Source organism: Magnolia sinica, chromosome 1, assembly GCF_029962835.1.
Source record: "Magnolia sinica isolate HGM2019 chromosome 1, MsV1, whole genome shotgun sequence".
Taxonomy (NCBI): Eukaryota; Viridiplantae; Streptophyta; class Magnoliopsida; order Magnoliales; family Magnoliaceae; genus Magnolia; species Magnolia sinica.
The window spans coordinates 43,222,681-43,239,763 of NC_080573.1; the positions used below are offsets into that span (position 1 = coordinate 43,222,681).

At 40.9% G+C, this 17,083-nt stretch overlaps 1 protein-coding gene across 1 annotated transcript in view; it reads left to right on the forward strand.

Moving 5' to 3' along the window:
* LOC131247132 (uncharacterized) overlaps positions 1 to 17,083 on the forward strand; it is a 61,483-nt gene that overhangs the window by 41,000 nt on the left and 3,400 nt on the right. The window lies entirely within an intron of this gene.

Here is a 17,083-nt window from a genome sequence, read left to right on the forward strand (position 1 = left end):
TGCCTTGGGCATTATTTTGTTTTAGATTTTTTTATTTTTTTTATTTTTAAAATGATATGGTCCTTGATAGAGTGGAATGGCGGAACAGGATTCATGTTGCCAGCCCAATTAGTTGGGATGAGGCTTATACAAACTGAGATTTGTTACTTGGTTCATACCATTACAAAATACAAACTAAGATTTTACCTTCACAATAGAAAAGTGATCTTCAAACAACAAAAGTATTCGAGAAAATGTAAGGATTCTGCACTTCTGTTTGAATTTTGATTTTTACCTTTCTCATTTAAAAAAGCTCTAATCAGTATTTTCATATTTAAGGAATTGTTTGATACACCTTTTCACAATATACATAAGTTTTAGAAGCTGATGTTCGAGCTAGGGGTAAGGAGCCAATGCATTCTCTGCTTTTCTTTCTCTCTTGAGTGTGTATGCTCAGTAGTTCTGTTTTGGCCAACAGTTGTTGGCTGGGGCTCATCTTCAATTGGAGATTTACTTAGTGTTTCTCTTCAACAACAGTTGGCTATTCATTAGTATTAAGTTGGTTGAATTTGATGCTTTTTCTTTCACTAATAGTTGACTGGATGCAAGTGAGCTTTGTAAGATTACAAGTTCTAAGTAAGGAAATCCAAGGAAAATGGGGGGGAGTGGTGCATATTATTTAGGACTGTCCATCCATCTAGTGGTTTCTACTGTGGGTAGACAATGGCTAAAAATCAATACGGATGGACTAATCCTACCTAATCTAATAAATGGCCTTCAAAGCTAATGGTAGAAACAAAAGTTGCCGCCGACTATCAACCATTCGCCCATGCAAAGCTGGTGGCTAGGGCTGTATGATGCGTTCACAAGAATGAAGAAAACGGGCTCCGGTGAGTGTGTAGCACGTTGCTGCTGCAGAAGACCCACACATTTCACGCTACTATGCTTGTCATTCCTGCAAAAAAACATTTCCAATTTGAACAATCACAAGCATGCATTCCTATAATTTGGCAATCGTATACGAACTCCAAGATTTATTAACACCCAGTACATGTCCCCATCGCTTTCAACAACACATCTAATAGGTCTTGAGTACAAAACATACCTTTCAATGCAATGTACTTATTGGAACGAACATTTCAAGCATCATTTAAAGCATTGCTCAGAAGATCCATCAAAATTTTCATTTGGGACACCTCCATAGTTTAGTAGTGAAATTAAAGTGATATTTAGGTACGTTTTCCTTGGCTGGTTGCTAAAAAATACAAGCAGTAAAAACAAAAAACTAACCCAAACATAAACAATGATGGAATTTATTCATGTTTGTATCAATCCCTAGTGGGGGTGGCTAACATGGAGGGTATGTTCCACAAACTAACCCAAACATAAACAAAAAAATACACCAACAAAAAGGTATATGAATAAATTTCAAAATAAATACACCAAAAAAAAAAGAAGCAAAATTTGCATAAGTCGATATGATCTACATATCATCGATTTTATCGACGTAAGTCGTAGATCATATCGACACATTGTTGATAATATTGAATATAGATGACAGCAGTCCAGCAAGCTTTGCTGAAATTGCAGTGTATATCGATATATCGACAAAATGTCGATATATCTATAGCAGAAGACATGTCGATATATCGACATCTTGTGGATAATATCGAATTATGTCCTCATTTGTCCAGCGACCAGACCCAAAAATTCCATATTTAATCAATATATCGACAACATGTTGACATATCAATAGCAGATGACATGTCGATATATCGACATCTTGTAGATAATATCGAATTATGTCCTCATTTGTCCAACGACCAAACCCAAAAATTTCATATTTAATTGATATATCGACAACATGTCGATATATCGATAGCAGATGACATGTCGATATATCGACATCTTATGGATAATATCGAATTATGTCCGCATTTGTCCAGCGACCAAACCCAAAAATTGCATATTTAATCGATATATTGAGAATTTATAGATCATATCGACATAAGTGATGATACATCGATGATATGTCGATGATATCTACGAATTTAATAACCAGAAATGTACAGTCAATGTTATCGATATATCGTCGATATGATGCACGTAAGTTGTAGATATGATCAACATATCACAGATATAATCGACATAAGTTGTCGATAATATCGACGAGGTATCGATAATATCGAATCTAAAGTGCAAATGTGCAGCGAAGTTTTGATCCATTTTCATATTATGTTGATATATCAACAGCTTGTTGATATATCTATTGTAGATTTTTTGCCACTTATCGATATATTGATAGATTGTCGATAATATCGAATTACGTCTGAATGTATCCAGTAACAAAACCCCAAGAATTTCATTTTTACTTGATATATCGACATGTTCTAGATACTAGCGAGAGCATATTGTCGATATATCGACTAGTGGTCGATAATATCGATTAAAGAACTGAACTCTCCAGTGCTCTGACCGTTGAAATTCCGATAGTGTCGATATATCGACAACTTGTCGATATTATCGATGATGATCAGTTTTGAAAAAAAAAACTGCATTAACTGCTCTCACCAACCATCATTTATTTCTCTCAAATTCCATTTTTAGAATCCTTCTTCCAAAACGTTCCCTCCACTTCATCTTAACCGGATTTCTCCACATTAGCAATGGGGCTCTTCGAGGGATTTCTTCTTTGACAACTGAAAAATAGTATATGAGAAAAAAGTCGATCGAGCGTGCATCCAGCAATTTGGGATTCCACAGATTTTGAAGAATGTTGGGTGGAGTAATCTGTTAGATTTTGGAGGGACAGTTAGAAATGAGCAAGTGATCATATTTTTATCATACTGTCACTCGCCGGTAATGCACCCTGCTTCATTTCAGGTGACCATTGGAGAGACAACCACCACCATTGATACTGGGGTGGTTGCACAACTTTTAAGGATTCCAGCCACAGGTCGAGGCTTAACGAATCACGACATTGATGACCCAGCTGTGCGGCTAGAAATGACAAGGTATTTTTGTAAAGCACAGAATGTTCCTTGGCATAAGGGTAATGGACTAAGAGCAACGCACCTGGAAGACAAGTACAAGGTGCTACACAGTATCTTCACCTGGAATGTTTATTCGAAGGACTCGAACAAGTCTAACATTACTTCGTCTATATTAGATATTCTATACAACATCTGTCATGGTATTCGTCTGTGTCTGCCCACCATCATTACTCAAATAATTGCCGACAGCATAGCAACCACGAGAAGGGATGCCATTCCATTCCCACACCTATTATGTTTACTCTCCCGTCATGTTGGCCTGATGCCCACCACTAACCGACCCAGACCCGTGAAAATGTTTACACAAAACAACATCAAGCGCATGAAACTGGGGTTGAAAGGGGCTTTGACATCAGTAAGGCACAGTGAAGATTTTATGGGAGAGACAGAAGCAGAGGCAGCGGAGACAAAGGTTGTAGAGATGGACGCGGCTGAGACAGAGGCAGCCGACACCGACTATCCTACAGAGGGAGAGCAGCCACGATCCTCGTATAATCATACTAGTCGAAGGATGCCATACCATAACCGCAGGGCATACTTTGTCAGGCATAATGATGAGCAGGACAGACGAGTCACGCGACTGGAGTGGCTTTCTAAGGCCATTCAGAAGGGTATGGCATGGGTTGAGCATAAGATTGACACCCTTATTGCCACAATCACCTGCCGGCGTGATGATGTTGCTCCACCGGATGGCGGTCCGTCCAGCTAGACTGCATTTAGTCATGTCTGTTGGCTTGTGATCAAGTATCTTTTTGGGATGCCAAGCCTATCGGATATTATTGTCGAACTATTTCTTTAAATAGTAGCTTTAATTTTACTTTAACTGATACAGGGGACTATAATTTTAGTGCCTAAACTTGGGGTACTTATTTTGATTTTAGTATTTGGTGTTATGATGAAATTTATTTATGCACTTCCTCTGGACTGTAGATGGACTCAAGAATCTCAACCATGCCATTCACCTTTATCAAAGAATTCATTGTTCATAAACTATCCCCTCAATCCTCTGCCACACCCGACTGCCACTCTTATATCAATCTGCCCATTCGACAAAACTGAAAAAAGAACTCAGCCCAGCCTTAAGTTTACTACAGCTCGCCATCTAAATTCTTTTTTGGTGAACCATGTTGCCCATGGCCTCACCATGTCCCCTTCAAACTATTTATCTCTGACAACAACCAAGTGTGATTATAAATGAACTTCCTCGCTGACCTTGCATCTTCACCTCATGACTTTTGTGATTACAGTACGTGGTGTTATGAATTTGTTGTCTGCTTGGCAATTTTATATGTTTTCTCATGATATGTGAACTTTCTGCATTTGATGCCATTTGGATGCTTATTATCTTCTGGCTCTAATTGATTCCAGTCAAGTTTCGGATACTTATCAATGTGCATAATGAATTGCATATATGATTTATTTCCCTGAATTTGGTAAAGATTCAACTTATTTGTTTCCCTTACATATTTTATATTTTTATTGTACAATGAGAAATTTCAAATTTGGATCTGATCACAACAAGATTACTTGATACATATTATATCTCCTGTTCATGCTCTCAATCTCTTCTCAGCAGTAGACAAATTACCCATCCAGGAACCCTACTACCGAATCAGTTACAGGTTTGCTTGCTTTCGTGGTCTAGGAATGCCGATTATAGCATTTTATTCTCCGTTAGGAATGCCGATTAATGCATCAACAGCAACAATGGTAGCAGCAGCAATGGTGAGCTTCAAAACCCTCTTCCCTTCCCCTCCTACTAACATGCGCCTTGGGTACATTGATGTTTTGCTTATCCCTCATTTTTCTCTTAGAAAGGTATTTCCTTTTTTTTTGTATTTTTTAAAAAAAAATTTCATAAGGATAGAGCTATTTTGGGTTTCTGTTCTTTTGTCATGGGTGTGCAAGTAATGGGCATTTTTGCTTTGCCTTGTTATTATTATTTTAAATTTTTTTAGAGGTATAAGGGTAGAGTTGTTTTGGGTGTGTCTTAATTTGTCTTGGTTTGGCTTGTTTTGCTTTGAATTTGATTTATACAGGTTACTGTATGTTGTCATCAATGTGGTATCTTTCATATTTTTCTTTTGGTAAGTTATTTTCCCTTCTTTTTTTTTTTGAATTTTTTAAATTGTGAAAAGGACAGCGCTGTTTTGGCCTTTTGGGTTCTGTTATTTTGTCATGGATGTGGAAATGTGGCATTTGTGTGGCATGAAAACTGTCCTGTAGGGTCACATCCCCACTGTGAAATAGGATGCCTTAAAAGACAAACCAATCCATCAGCCACACCACAGAGAACAATGGACAACTGCCCAAAAACCTTCAAATTCATGTGGGGCCATTCAATAGTTGTACTGGCTAGGTATTTAAAGGTGACCTGTTATAATGGTGGGGTGACCCACTGGAGGATGGGTTATAGTTGCAATCACCTCATTGGCATTTCCATCACCCATCCAAACTGTTCATCGGGGCTAGTGAACTCTCCAAGGCTTCCTTGAAAAATTAGACTAATTGATAATTTATGTAGAACAAGTGACATAACTTCATGGATGACCATGATCAAAAGAAATCATGCAGGAAAGCTGGACCTAGGGCAAAATTAGACTAAACCCGAACTATAAATTCAACATGGAATTGATCCTTCTATCTGTTATAAGCGATTCATTGAAGTAGTAATTTGGTATCCTACTATATATCAAAGGCGTTTTCTTTAAAGCCATGTCATATGTTCCTTCCTGATTATCTATTCTCCACATTAGCAAATGATTTCAGATAATCTTTATGTTAATCGTGCATTCTGATGCAATAATATGCATAACAATTTTGTACTGAATGATGCAATGTGGCATAGAGAGATGCTATTATGTTGTGCTTCGTGAAGTTCTATTAGGTGTTGCTCCACCACCACACCCATCGCAAAAATGTATGCTGATTGGGACCATTGATCTGGTCGGATGCCTTGCTGATGGGGCACTCGGGACCTAATTTGAATCTCTCTATCTTTAAGTATGAAGGAGGTCCCATTTATCTGTTGTTATAAATGCAGTTTCCTAGTTGCTTCTCGATGTGAAATTGTTAAGTTGGATTCGTTCTTGAAAACTTTTGATCGAAATTTTTTTTTCCAAAGTTGAGCCAGTGATCAAATCTGCCTTTGATGGTTACAATGCCTGCATCTTCGCATACGGACAGAAAGGCACCTGAAAATGGGTGGAAAGGTGTGGTTGCCCATCGATGAGAACTAAATGGTTTATTTGAACTTTCAATTAAGTTCATCCAATCGGTTTGTGGAATCCCTAGCTAATAAGAGCGTAAGAAATCTTCTAATTGGATTAATGATCTGTTCTTGCTTTTAACATATGCATGGATAGCAATGGGCTAAGTGGTGAGATTCCTTCAACATATTCTAACGTGAGAAACATGAAGATCAACTAGGAGCAATACATAACTTTCAATTGTATGTATCATACAAAGTATGAGGAGACACACTCACAGGTAAAGCATATGCATGATTTCTTCTTGATTGGTGATGACAAATTTTTTTAGATGGGTGGATCAACCTATTCAGTTGCTTTTTCCATAAATATTTCAATGTGGACTGTGACTCAGATCAGACAGACACATTTAGTTGCCCCTCTTGACATGCATTTTTCAGAACTATATAGCATTCTCATAGAGCATATATCAGAGGATATTGACCATAAGGTATGCATCATTACTTCGTAACAGTTACCGGAATCAATTTTACTCCTCTTGCCAAGATTCTTCAGTCCGCAACCTCTAGGTTATACCAGTCGAAGTTAATTGCAGTTTCTTGTCTTTTGTACTACTGCAATGGTCACAAGACTAGTTGCTAACCTTCTTTCCGAGTTGAACCTGAATGTGCGGGAGATCCATTCTAGAAAGCCGCAGAGCTATAGAACCAGGGTTGGAGATGAGTTCCGGAAGTCAAAAGGTCTTATTCTTGTGACTTCTGATGTATTTGCTGTAACACCCTGAACTTTTCAATACCCGAGTATTGAAAGTCTTTGAGTGTTACCATGAAGTTTAACTTGATACGTACATGTGTACGACACTAACTAGCTATCCTAACCCTACATCCATTCCCCAACAAAAATTGAACCATTGGAAATGATCTTCTTTCATAGATCAAGCCATCTGACTGTAGACTTCAAGGTAAGACTCTCTGTCATGAGATCTAACGTATGTGTCTTCTCTTCAAGGAATTGACAAATAATCCCTATCCATAACAATTTAGATATGCGTTCTTTTGTAAGAATTGCTTAGTAACGTACCTAGAACTATGTGGAGCCATTAGATTTCACAAAACTCTTAGATCAATAATAATTATGAAAATGCCATCAACCTATATCCTGAATTCCAACTCACAAGGTTCTCAAGATCTGTTTCGTGTGAAACTTTATACCAGGCCTAATTATTATAAATTAACCGTACACATCAAATTTCAGCCCTTAGATCACATTAATTTAGCTACTTGATCCCTACATCCGTCCGTACACTTATCAGACCAAGATTCTGATCCGTTCATCTTGTTCACACCATATGAATATGTTTAACTCACCATTAGGATCAGAATCTGAGAAACTTTCATGTATAAGAAAGTCACTCGAATCTAACGTTATATAAGTCTTACCCCTAATCACTCCGGAAACCCACTTTGTGTTTACCTATTCACAAAACTGACCATACATCCACCCATATGCATGGTTAGAGTGCTAACCATAAAGCTTCCTTATTTTTAACAAGTCACCTGACCGTCCATCAGGTTTGGATCCGCCAAATGGGCCATCCGAATATCAGGATGAATCGGTCATTGTGAAGATCTTCGGGTTTAAGTCCCAACTACCTGGTAACTTGTCAATCGGAAGTGTACAAATTTTATTTTGAATTACGGAGTGTGCAAGCCACTAAAGGAGCATCTTGGACATCCTTGAGAGATCGGGGCCCAAACTGGACCAAGAGAAAGAGCACGAAAAATGAACAATGTCCGCCAAAATTCAAGGAATTCGTGCGGTGCACTTCGACGTAATGGATGTCAGAAGCTGGTTGAGAAATGAATGGCAATATCGTAAATATTCATGAATGTCATTGCATACTACCGTTGAAGCTAAAACATACCGTGCGGCTCACCCGATCAACAAATCTGCCCCATTTTTGGACCTTAATCCTAGCAGGGCATGTTAAACATAATGAACAGAACGGATCATACAACTACAAGTAGTAAAGTGGACTTCTCGAAAAATATCTCAATTCATTCAAATTTCTACGTGCATGGGATTTTACGGTAAATGTCATTTAATGCATTATCAGATCGTGCGGCCCACCTAAAATTTGGATCTACTTCAAATTTCGGACCACGGGTTATCACGGCGTGCCAAAGACGGTGAATGGAGTAGATCTTCCGAAAGATCATCACAGGTGGACCCCACCTATTTTGAAAAGAAACCTTCAGAAACTGAAAGTGACGGTAGTTTCCACCACCATGTCCCTACAACATATGGACCCAATCATCTGGTAAATTTCAGGGACTATTTTAACCATTGACGTTCAATTTCAGAACAATCTGACCATTAGATCAATGAGAATCTACCGCTAAAGCTAGGAATCGACCTGTATGGCCCACCTAGACCTTAGATCAGTCTAATCAATGGCCAAGGTCCGTTAGTGGAGCTTCTAGAACTCAATGGATGAAGTAGATTTGGCAAGGAGTTGGTGGACCCTACCTTTAGATTTAGAGTGTGCACACAGCACGTGTGCACCAGCAGCACACCGAATGGCATGCGTGGTCAGACCAGACTCTGACCCGCCATTTCCCGAAAATGGGAATCCTCCCGCTGCGCTGCCATTTAAAACACGGCTCGTGGTGTTTTTCCCTCCCCCATTTGATTAAGAAATGGCCCACCATGAGGGGCCATATCAATAATCCAAACCGTCCATTTGATCAAGGAGGTAGAGCTGACCAAAACCCAACTAACAGAACTGAATTTTAGGCATGTGTGGGCACACGAGAACCAACGCAAAACAGCCCAAAAATACAAAAATACCGAAAATGGAACTGTCCACTCCAGCTGGCACAATCCGCGTGCGCTCCTCACCCGCAATCTCGGACGTTCAATCCCAAGTAATCCCAGCCATTGAAAGTCCCTCTCCCTGCCTATAAATGGGGAGGTCCAGCCCTCTCAAATCTCACACAGATAGAGATGTGAGGAAGGAAGGAAATAGAGAGAACAGAGAGAGAAAAAGCAGGAAGAAGGAAGATGAGCCTAGCACTCACTGTCCCGACTCAGTCCGTGAGAAATGGACCGAGCCGAGTCAGTGTGAGTCCACGGCCACACCACTTGAGTGAGGGAGAAGAAAGAAAAGTGGGGAAAAAGGAAAAGAGATGGGTGTGTGCGTGTCAACCCGAGCTCGGGTTGGAGCCGACTGAAACAGGTAAAACTTTCTTTCTATTTTGAGGCTCTAAAATGAATATAAACTAAGCTCCGCCATGCCCCACCCGCACCTCAAACAAACCGCCAGACGAGACCCGGATCATAGCTGAAAATAACCACTAACAGAACCATGCACAGAACCGAGAACAGGCTCTGTTTGAAGAAAGAGATGGCTTGCGTCCAAGCACTGTTTCAAGGCCAAAACCGGCCTGAGTATGGCCCTGTTCTGGGACCAAGCAGTAGCGTGTAAATGGCCCCAGATAGTAGCTGAAACTGGGTTCTAGGACAGCTTACAAGTCAAGCCCTGTCGAGCTGCTGCACACCTCAAAATCGGGCTGAAAACGACCCAAGAGTCAGGGCGAAAACGTCCCTGCTCAGACCGTCCTTGGGCTGAGGGTAACGCTTGCCACCATGCTACTACTAGGCGCCGATGCTGGTCGAAAAACGACCCAGAAGAGAGCCTCGTTTGAACTAAAATTGGGGCCAGAAAGTGGCCTCCAAAACTGCTGCAGCAGGGGCTGTTTAACATCAGCCAGCACGCTGCAGGGTGCTGTGCACGTCGAAAACCAAGGAGGACTGCATGTGGGCTTCACCAAATGCAGGTGGGCCCTGCACAAACGCAGAAGGGTCGCACCCCGCATCAGCAGGTGAGCCTCACCCTACCACAGTTGGTGGGCCATGTATGTGGCCCCACCTTGATGACATGATTGTATTCAGGCCGCCCATCCATTTCAAACAGCCCTGGACGTGCAATCTACAAAATAAAATAGCATCTTATTATAATAATATAATCTATATATACACACACACACACATACATACGTGCACTTCTGGTGGGCCGCACTAAAGATCCGACCGTCCAGCAAGGGACGAAGTGTCCAGGTCGTTCACAAAGAAATGTCCAGTGCTGGACGGGTTACTGTACACGTTAACAAAAAAAAAAAAGAAAAAAAAAAGAAGATGATGAAATGATATGGCAAGTGACGTTTTGAGGCAATGCACATGTAAAGTGCTATACATATGTGGTGGGCCCCATGTGGGACCCACGTAGAAATAATGTTTAAATGCATTTGATATATAATATTTAAACACATGTTAGATGCTTGTGATCTATGGTATTTAAACATATAGTGGATGCATGTGAGGTTGATATAATATTATATATACTTGATGTATGAGGTGGCCCCATGTGGGACCCACCTGATACTTATGTCAAATCCAGACCGTCCAAGATCTGGACGTAGAACCACTATGGGGTGTGTCTTCTTCACGACGTCCAGCTGGGGACGGTGGGGCCCACTGTGACACATGTGTGTCCACACTATCCACCCAAACCGCGTGGCCACCACTATGGACCCCACCTTGGAGGGCCTGTTCTAATTCTGGCCATCCATCTGCCTAAAATCCTGACCGCCCATCAATGAACTCCAGCTGGACATGAACACCCTGAACCATAGCTCAACTGGTAGAGTAAGTAAAGACATGTGCTTCAGCACTTGAGGCCTCGGCATCGATCGCTAGTGGGGATGGCTAATGGAGAAATGGACCTGCTACCCCTCTGCGCTCTATCAACCCCATCCTGATGTAGGAGTCCTATCCAAGCCATCCACCCGTCTGGTGGATTTGTCCTAAAAGACTGAGGAGAAAAATAAGACGAACCCCCTTACCAAGTGGGCCCACCTCACGATGTGTAGCACCATCCATGAGACTTCACTATGATACATCTGTCAATCCAAGACATAGGAATACCTGACAAACGTAAACTGTAATTTTTAGGAGAATCTTTGAGTAACCCCGGACCTCAAGAAGAACTCAGGCCGAATTCGAAAACACTACCATACAGGTGATGATTCTTCCCCTTGAGCTTTCCATCTTCTCATTAGCTTAAGATATAGTTTTTATTTAAATTTATATTTGATATCTCTCTCTTATAATCACATGTGTTAGCTGGTGGAAATTGAATTGCTACATTGCCTATTTAATGTTCATCCTATATATTTGTTCATGAATTATTTGAGGATTGCTCATAGAACTTGAATTGGTACACCAGTGGGAAACCCCCACCTATATGTGTACACCCATACTTGGGATGTAACCCGACTGGTTGTGATAGTAATGGACCTTCGGCTTAGTGGTTATTGAATGGTGGTTTAAATTAACCAGTGATGTGGGCCTACCATCCAGGGTTGTTGTGTCCAACGGTTTTCAAGGATGGTCTTTTATCGCATGATTTTGATACTCGCCCTATGTGGCTTACTTTGATATTTGTCTTATGTGTCTTGCTTTGATATCGCCGTATGTGTCCTTGTCTTGGTATTTTTCCTATATGGGCTCGATGTTTTTATACTGTGCAACCATGCGATGGCAAGCCCCATATGTTATAATATGATTGACCACTAATTGACGGTTTTCCATTAAACATCCTAAGGTGGTAGTCTCATGAGCCGGGGATGGTGGTAATGGGACACTATGCCCGAGCTGTCAGCCTACGCTGGGCTCTGAGCTCCCCGTAGTGACCTTGAGCTTACCTAAATTGGCTGATTGTAATTGGACTAATAACGGTTTGGCTAATCATGCATCCATAGCATGTTAGCGATGACGGGTGGCTAATCTGGATGCTGTAGCACGTGCCCTTAGGATCTTAGGGGTATCGTTTCGCTAGCTCCCAGACCACCGACTATCGACCCCTGTCCGACTGGATGATTTTCCCAGGTCGATGATTTGCATGGGTGACGAGCCCAAGTCCTGCTGGATGTGCATCCCCAGGCCGATGTGCATACATGCATCCATGCATTTAAAAAGATTGCATCATGTATTGTTTTGATTGCTTTGTTGTTTTACAACTATGCTTATCTAATGTGGCGGTGTGTAATCTTGAGGGGAATTCACACTGAGCTGGCCACTCATCCATCAAATATACAACCGTACAGGTATTGCAGGTGACCCCGTATATTGGTGAGGAGCAGGCTATGGTTGACAGGTGCATGATTCTATTTGCTAAGGGTTGCTACATGATTTTACAGTTCAAGATTGTTGTAGTTTACCTTGTTTCACATGTAATATTATGTCAATTTTGTATTTGTAAGAATGGGGACATTGGTTTGTATAGGTCATTATGGGCAACCATTTGTATATTCTAAATGAAAATTTAAACTTCCCTTTTAGCTTACTTCTCCATTCTACGCTCATCTGCTTACTCTGATAAAGAAAAGAAAAAAAATACGTGAATTTTAACCATCCTTTAAGATTAACACTCGGGTTTTTGGGAAACGAGTCATATACTCGGGTCCTGAAGATTCGGGGCGTTACATTTGCACGTGGTGTTGATTATCCAAATGTCACCCTTGTTATGCAGGTAATATAGTGGATAATTTCTTTTTACAATATAAGGGGGCATTATGGAATGCATGTATAAATAGGGCTGACAATTGGTGCATTTTTACACGATATGCTATACATGAAGATCAACTAGGAGCAATATATAACTTTCAATTGTATGTATCATACAAAGTACATAAATTATACAATATGCTACACACCGAGTATCGGAAACTTGCACGACCGGCGATTATGCCCAGTTTGTTTGCATCGCCCACACTTTACTGTTTTCGATTCCTCTCCACGCGATGGAATTCTAAGCTTTTTGGGTCTTCCAGCTGACCTCCTCTATCTTGGAGGTTTAATCTGCGCACAATTCTCCTTCATCCCCATTGAAATTTCCCACTTGCTATTGTCACGTACTGGATACACCGATTCACTATACGTGGCCAGGTAATTATGCACCATGTAGAATGGGGAGCAGTATAAGTAGTGATCCAGATTGTAGTTTATGCAGGCTGATAGGACATGCATGCAAGGGTACCCCTTCACGCCAAACTCACGACATGTACATGAAAACTCACCGAGCGTCACCGTATCGTTATAATCTCCAACGACATAGTACTCATCTCGAGAAATAGCATGGCAGCGAACATCTCGCGCCTTCTGCACGATATCCTTTAACTGTTTCTCCGCCCATGGTGTCAATGGACCCACAAATGATGCCGTAGATTCTCGTCTCTTGTAAAACAATTCATGTATCTTCAGTATTACAGCCTCTATCAATTTCGTAACGGGGTATTCACGTGCTTCTTTAAAAAGGGCATTAACGCACTCAGAAATGTTCATTGTGACCAAGTTGAATCTTCTTTCTGGAAAGTGCGAAGATGCCCATCTCTCGTACCCGATTTCTATCAGCCATGCATGTACTGGGGGATTGGCCATTTCGATATCATGCATTATTTTTTCAAATTCGGCCCTCCTGCAAGTCTTCACAGCCATCCAGTAATACATCTCCAACGACTTGTCCTTAAAAGTGTCCACCATGTTTCTGTAGATGTGGTACGGACAATACCCATGGATTGCACGCAGGAAGACTTGGGGAACCTCTTTCATTAAACCTTTATGTCAGTCGGATATAATGACAAGACCTTCCACAGACCCTAACACATTGTTAAGGTGGGTAAGGAACCAATTCCAACTACTGTTGTTCTCTGATTCCCCAATGCCAAACGCAAGTGGAAATATATGATTGTCCCCATCTAAGCCTGTGGTGATGAATAGCACACCCTTGTATTTGCCCTTTAAGTGTATCCCATCAAAAGCCAATACCCTCCGCAATGATTTCTGAAAACTTCGTATGCATTATCCGAGAGCTAGAAAACATCTCTCGAACCTCCAAGTCTGTTGGTTTACAAAAACGACAATAACTGTCCCTGGGTTGGCCCTCCTCAACTCATGCAAATACAAAGGGAGTTGATTGTAGGAGTCTTCGTAAGACCCCATCACGTGATTAATTGCAAGCTCCCTAGCTTTCCATGCCTTCCAATAACTGATATGAATATTATATTTCTCTTACATGGCAAAGATAATGTCAGCTGGCCTCTACCCTAGGCATTGTTCAATGCGGCTAATAACCAGATCACACGCTAGCTTACTGCTGGCTTGCCAGTAATCGCTCTTCATCCATGTCATGCCGCACGTGTGTTTTGATTCATAAGTCCGTATTTTGAATATACCCATATCATTCTCTCGAGATGCATGAACCCTCCATTCGCATGCATCTTCGAAGCACACCACGGTAAATCTCCTGGAATTTGAGTATATTACTCTATACTGGAAATTATTCCGAATTGCAAATTGACTCAAAACATACTGGCACCGACTCTTATCCTTAAACGTTTGCCCAACAGCTATATCGGTCAGTTCACATAACAAATCAGTATATTCCAGCATTTTTGCATTGGTGAATGCATCATCATTAAATGGTGCGAGAAATTGATGAGTCATGAGGTTTGATGTATCGGGAAGGTCTCAAAGCGAAATGTCGCTTACACGCACAGATAGGATGGTGGATGATGATGGCAGATCCGCTGTTGATGCTAACGATGGTGTCTTGTATTCATAATTACTTTTAATGTCAACTGCACCACTGACTTGCATAGTCATGGCGTTTAATGTTTGCGGCAACTCGAGTAATTGATCATTGCTTACTACCACTTGTAATGGAGAGGGATTGTATTTGAATTCCACACCATACTCATCAGCCACACTGTCCACGTATGTTGTGGTATTGATGTGTTGGATTGTTTCGATGACTAACGGGATGAATTTATCCGAATGCTCAAACTGGTAAGACAAGAACTCTTTAACGTCATCGTCGTCTTCGATTTCGATTGGAGGCATTGATTCGTTAGTGCAAGGATTCAATACTTTCATCCTAATATCACAATCTTTTGGTCTGCACTTAATAATCTTGTAAATTCTAGATTGAAACTCCTCGTACGTAGTCTCAAGACGTAGCGTCATTTGTTTTGATGTTCCACCCGTGTACGAGTATCGCTTGTTTTCAAATTCTAACTCCCCGCCAAAAGAACACATAATTCTTGCAGCCATTATCTAAAAACCAATACAATGACACATTATCAGTGAATCATAAATCAATGGAACCATGCCATATGACAAAACTCGATTAAATAATGAAGGACCTTCGTCGTTAACAAATGGTTTCAAGTGGTGCTTGTTTAATTTTGTGATGCTATCTATCATGCCATTGAGCGAGGGAGGCATTATCAGCTTGAGCGAAGCACACATGAAATTCAGCAGAGCAACCTGAAAATTGAGCGGGTCAAAATAGAAATTTAGCGGGAGTAACCTGAAAATGAGCGGGGCAAGCATGAAATTGAGCGGAGCAAACTAGGAAATGAGCGGGGCAAGTATGAAATTGAGCATGGCAAACTAGGAAATTAGCATGGCAAGCATGGAATTGAGCGGGCCAAACTAGGAAATGAGCAGGGTAAGCATGAAATTGAGCGGGGCAAACATGAAATTGAGCGGGCCAAACTAGGAAATGAGCGGGGCAAGCATGAAATTGAGCGGGGCAAACATGAAATTGAGTGGGGCAAACTAGGAATTGAGCGGGCCAAGTATGAAATTGAGTGGGGCAAACTAGGAAATGAGCGGGGCAGGCATGAAATTGAGCGTGGCAAACTAGGAAATGAGCGGGGCAAACATGAAATTAAGCGGGGCAAACACGAAAATGAATGGGGCAAACAATATTTCGAGCGAGCATAGCGTGATATTGAGTTGGCTAAACATTTCTTCGAGCAAGCATAACATGATATTGAGCGGGGCAAACATTAAATTGAGCGAGCATTGCATAGATATTGAATGGGCAAACTGTAAATTGAGCGAGCATAAGATAATATTGAGCTAGGCAAACAGTAGATTGAGCAATCGTAGCATTATATTTATCGCAGCAAACATTAAATTGACCTTATCTACCATGAAATTAAGCTGGGCAAATTTTACATTGAGCGATCCTAGCATGAAATTTATCGCGGCAAACATTAAATTGACCTTATCTACCATGAAATTAAGCTGGACAAACATTAAATTGAGCGATCCTAGCATGAAATTTATCGCGGCAAACATTAAATTGACCTTATCTACCATGAAATTAAGCTGGGAAAACATTAAATTGAGCGAACCTAGTATGATATTTATCGAGGCAAACATTAAATTGACCTTATCTACCATGAAATTAAGCTAGGCAAACATTAAATTGAGCGATCCTAGCATGAAATTGAGCAGAGTAAACATGGAATTCAATGAGCGTAGCATCAGATCAAGTGAGTCCTGACATAGAATTGGGTGAGCTTCAAATTGAATTGAGCAAGTTTGACATGGATTCAATCGATCAACACATAAAATTAACTAAGCCTAATGCATGAAATTGACTAAGCCTAACACATGGAATTGACCGAACTTCGCATGCAATGCCATTGTACGAGTGTAGCTTTTTTTTTCAAGATCTATACCTCCGACTGCCGCAGTACCGGTCAAATGCAGGTGGAAGAGAGGTGCTTTGGAGTGAGGGAATATTTTGAACCTTTTCAAGGAGATGCAACCAGTTCGTTGGATTTCACGTAACCCTAGCCAAGATGAAATATGGAAAATGTAGAATAACGATATCTAGATGGATATCTAGATGCTTCATTGAGATTTCAGTCAGGAGAATGAGAAGAAAACCCTTCGTACTTCACTTCTTCGTTCGAAGAGAGTGTA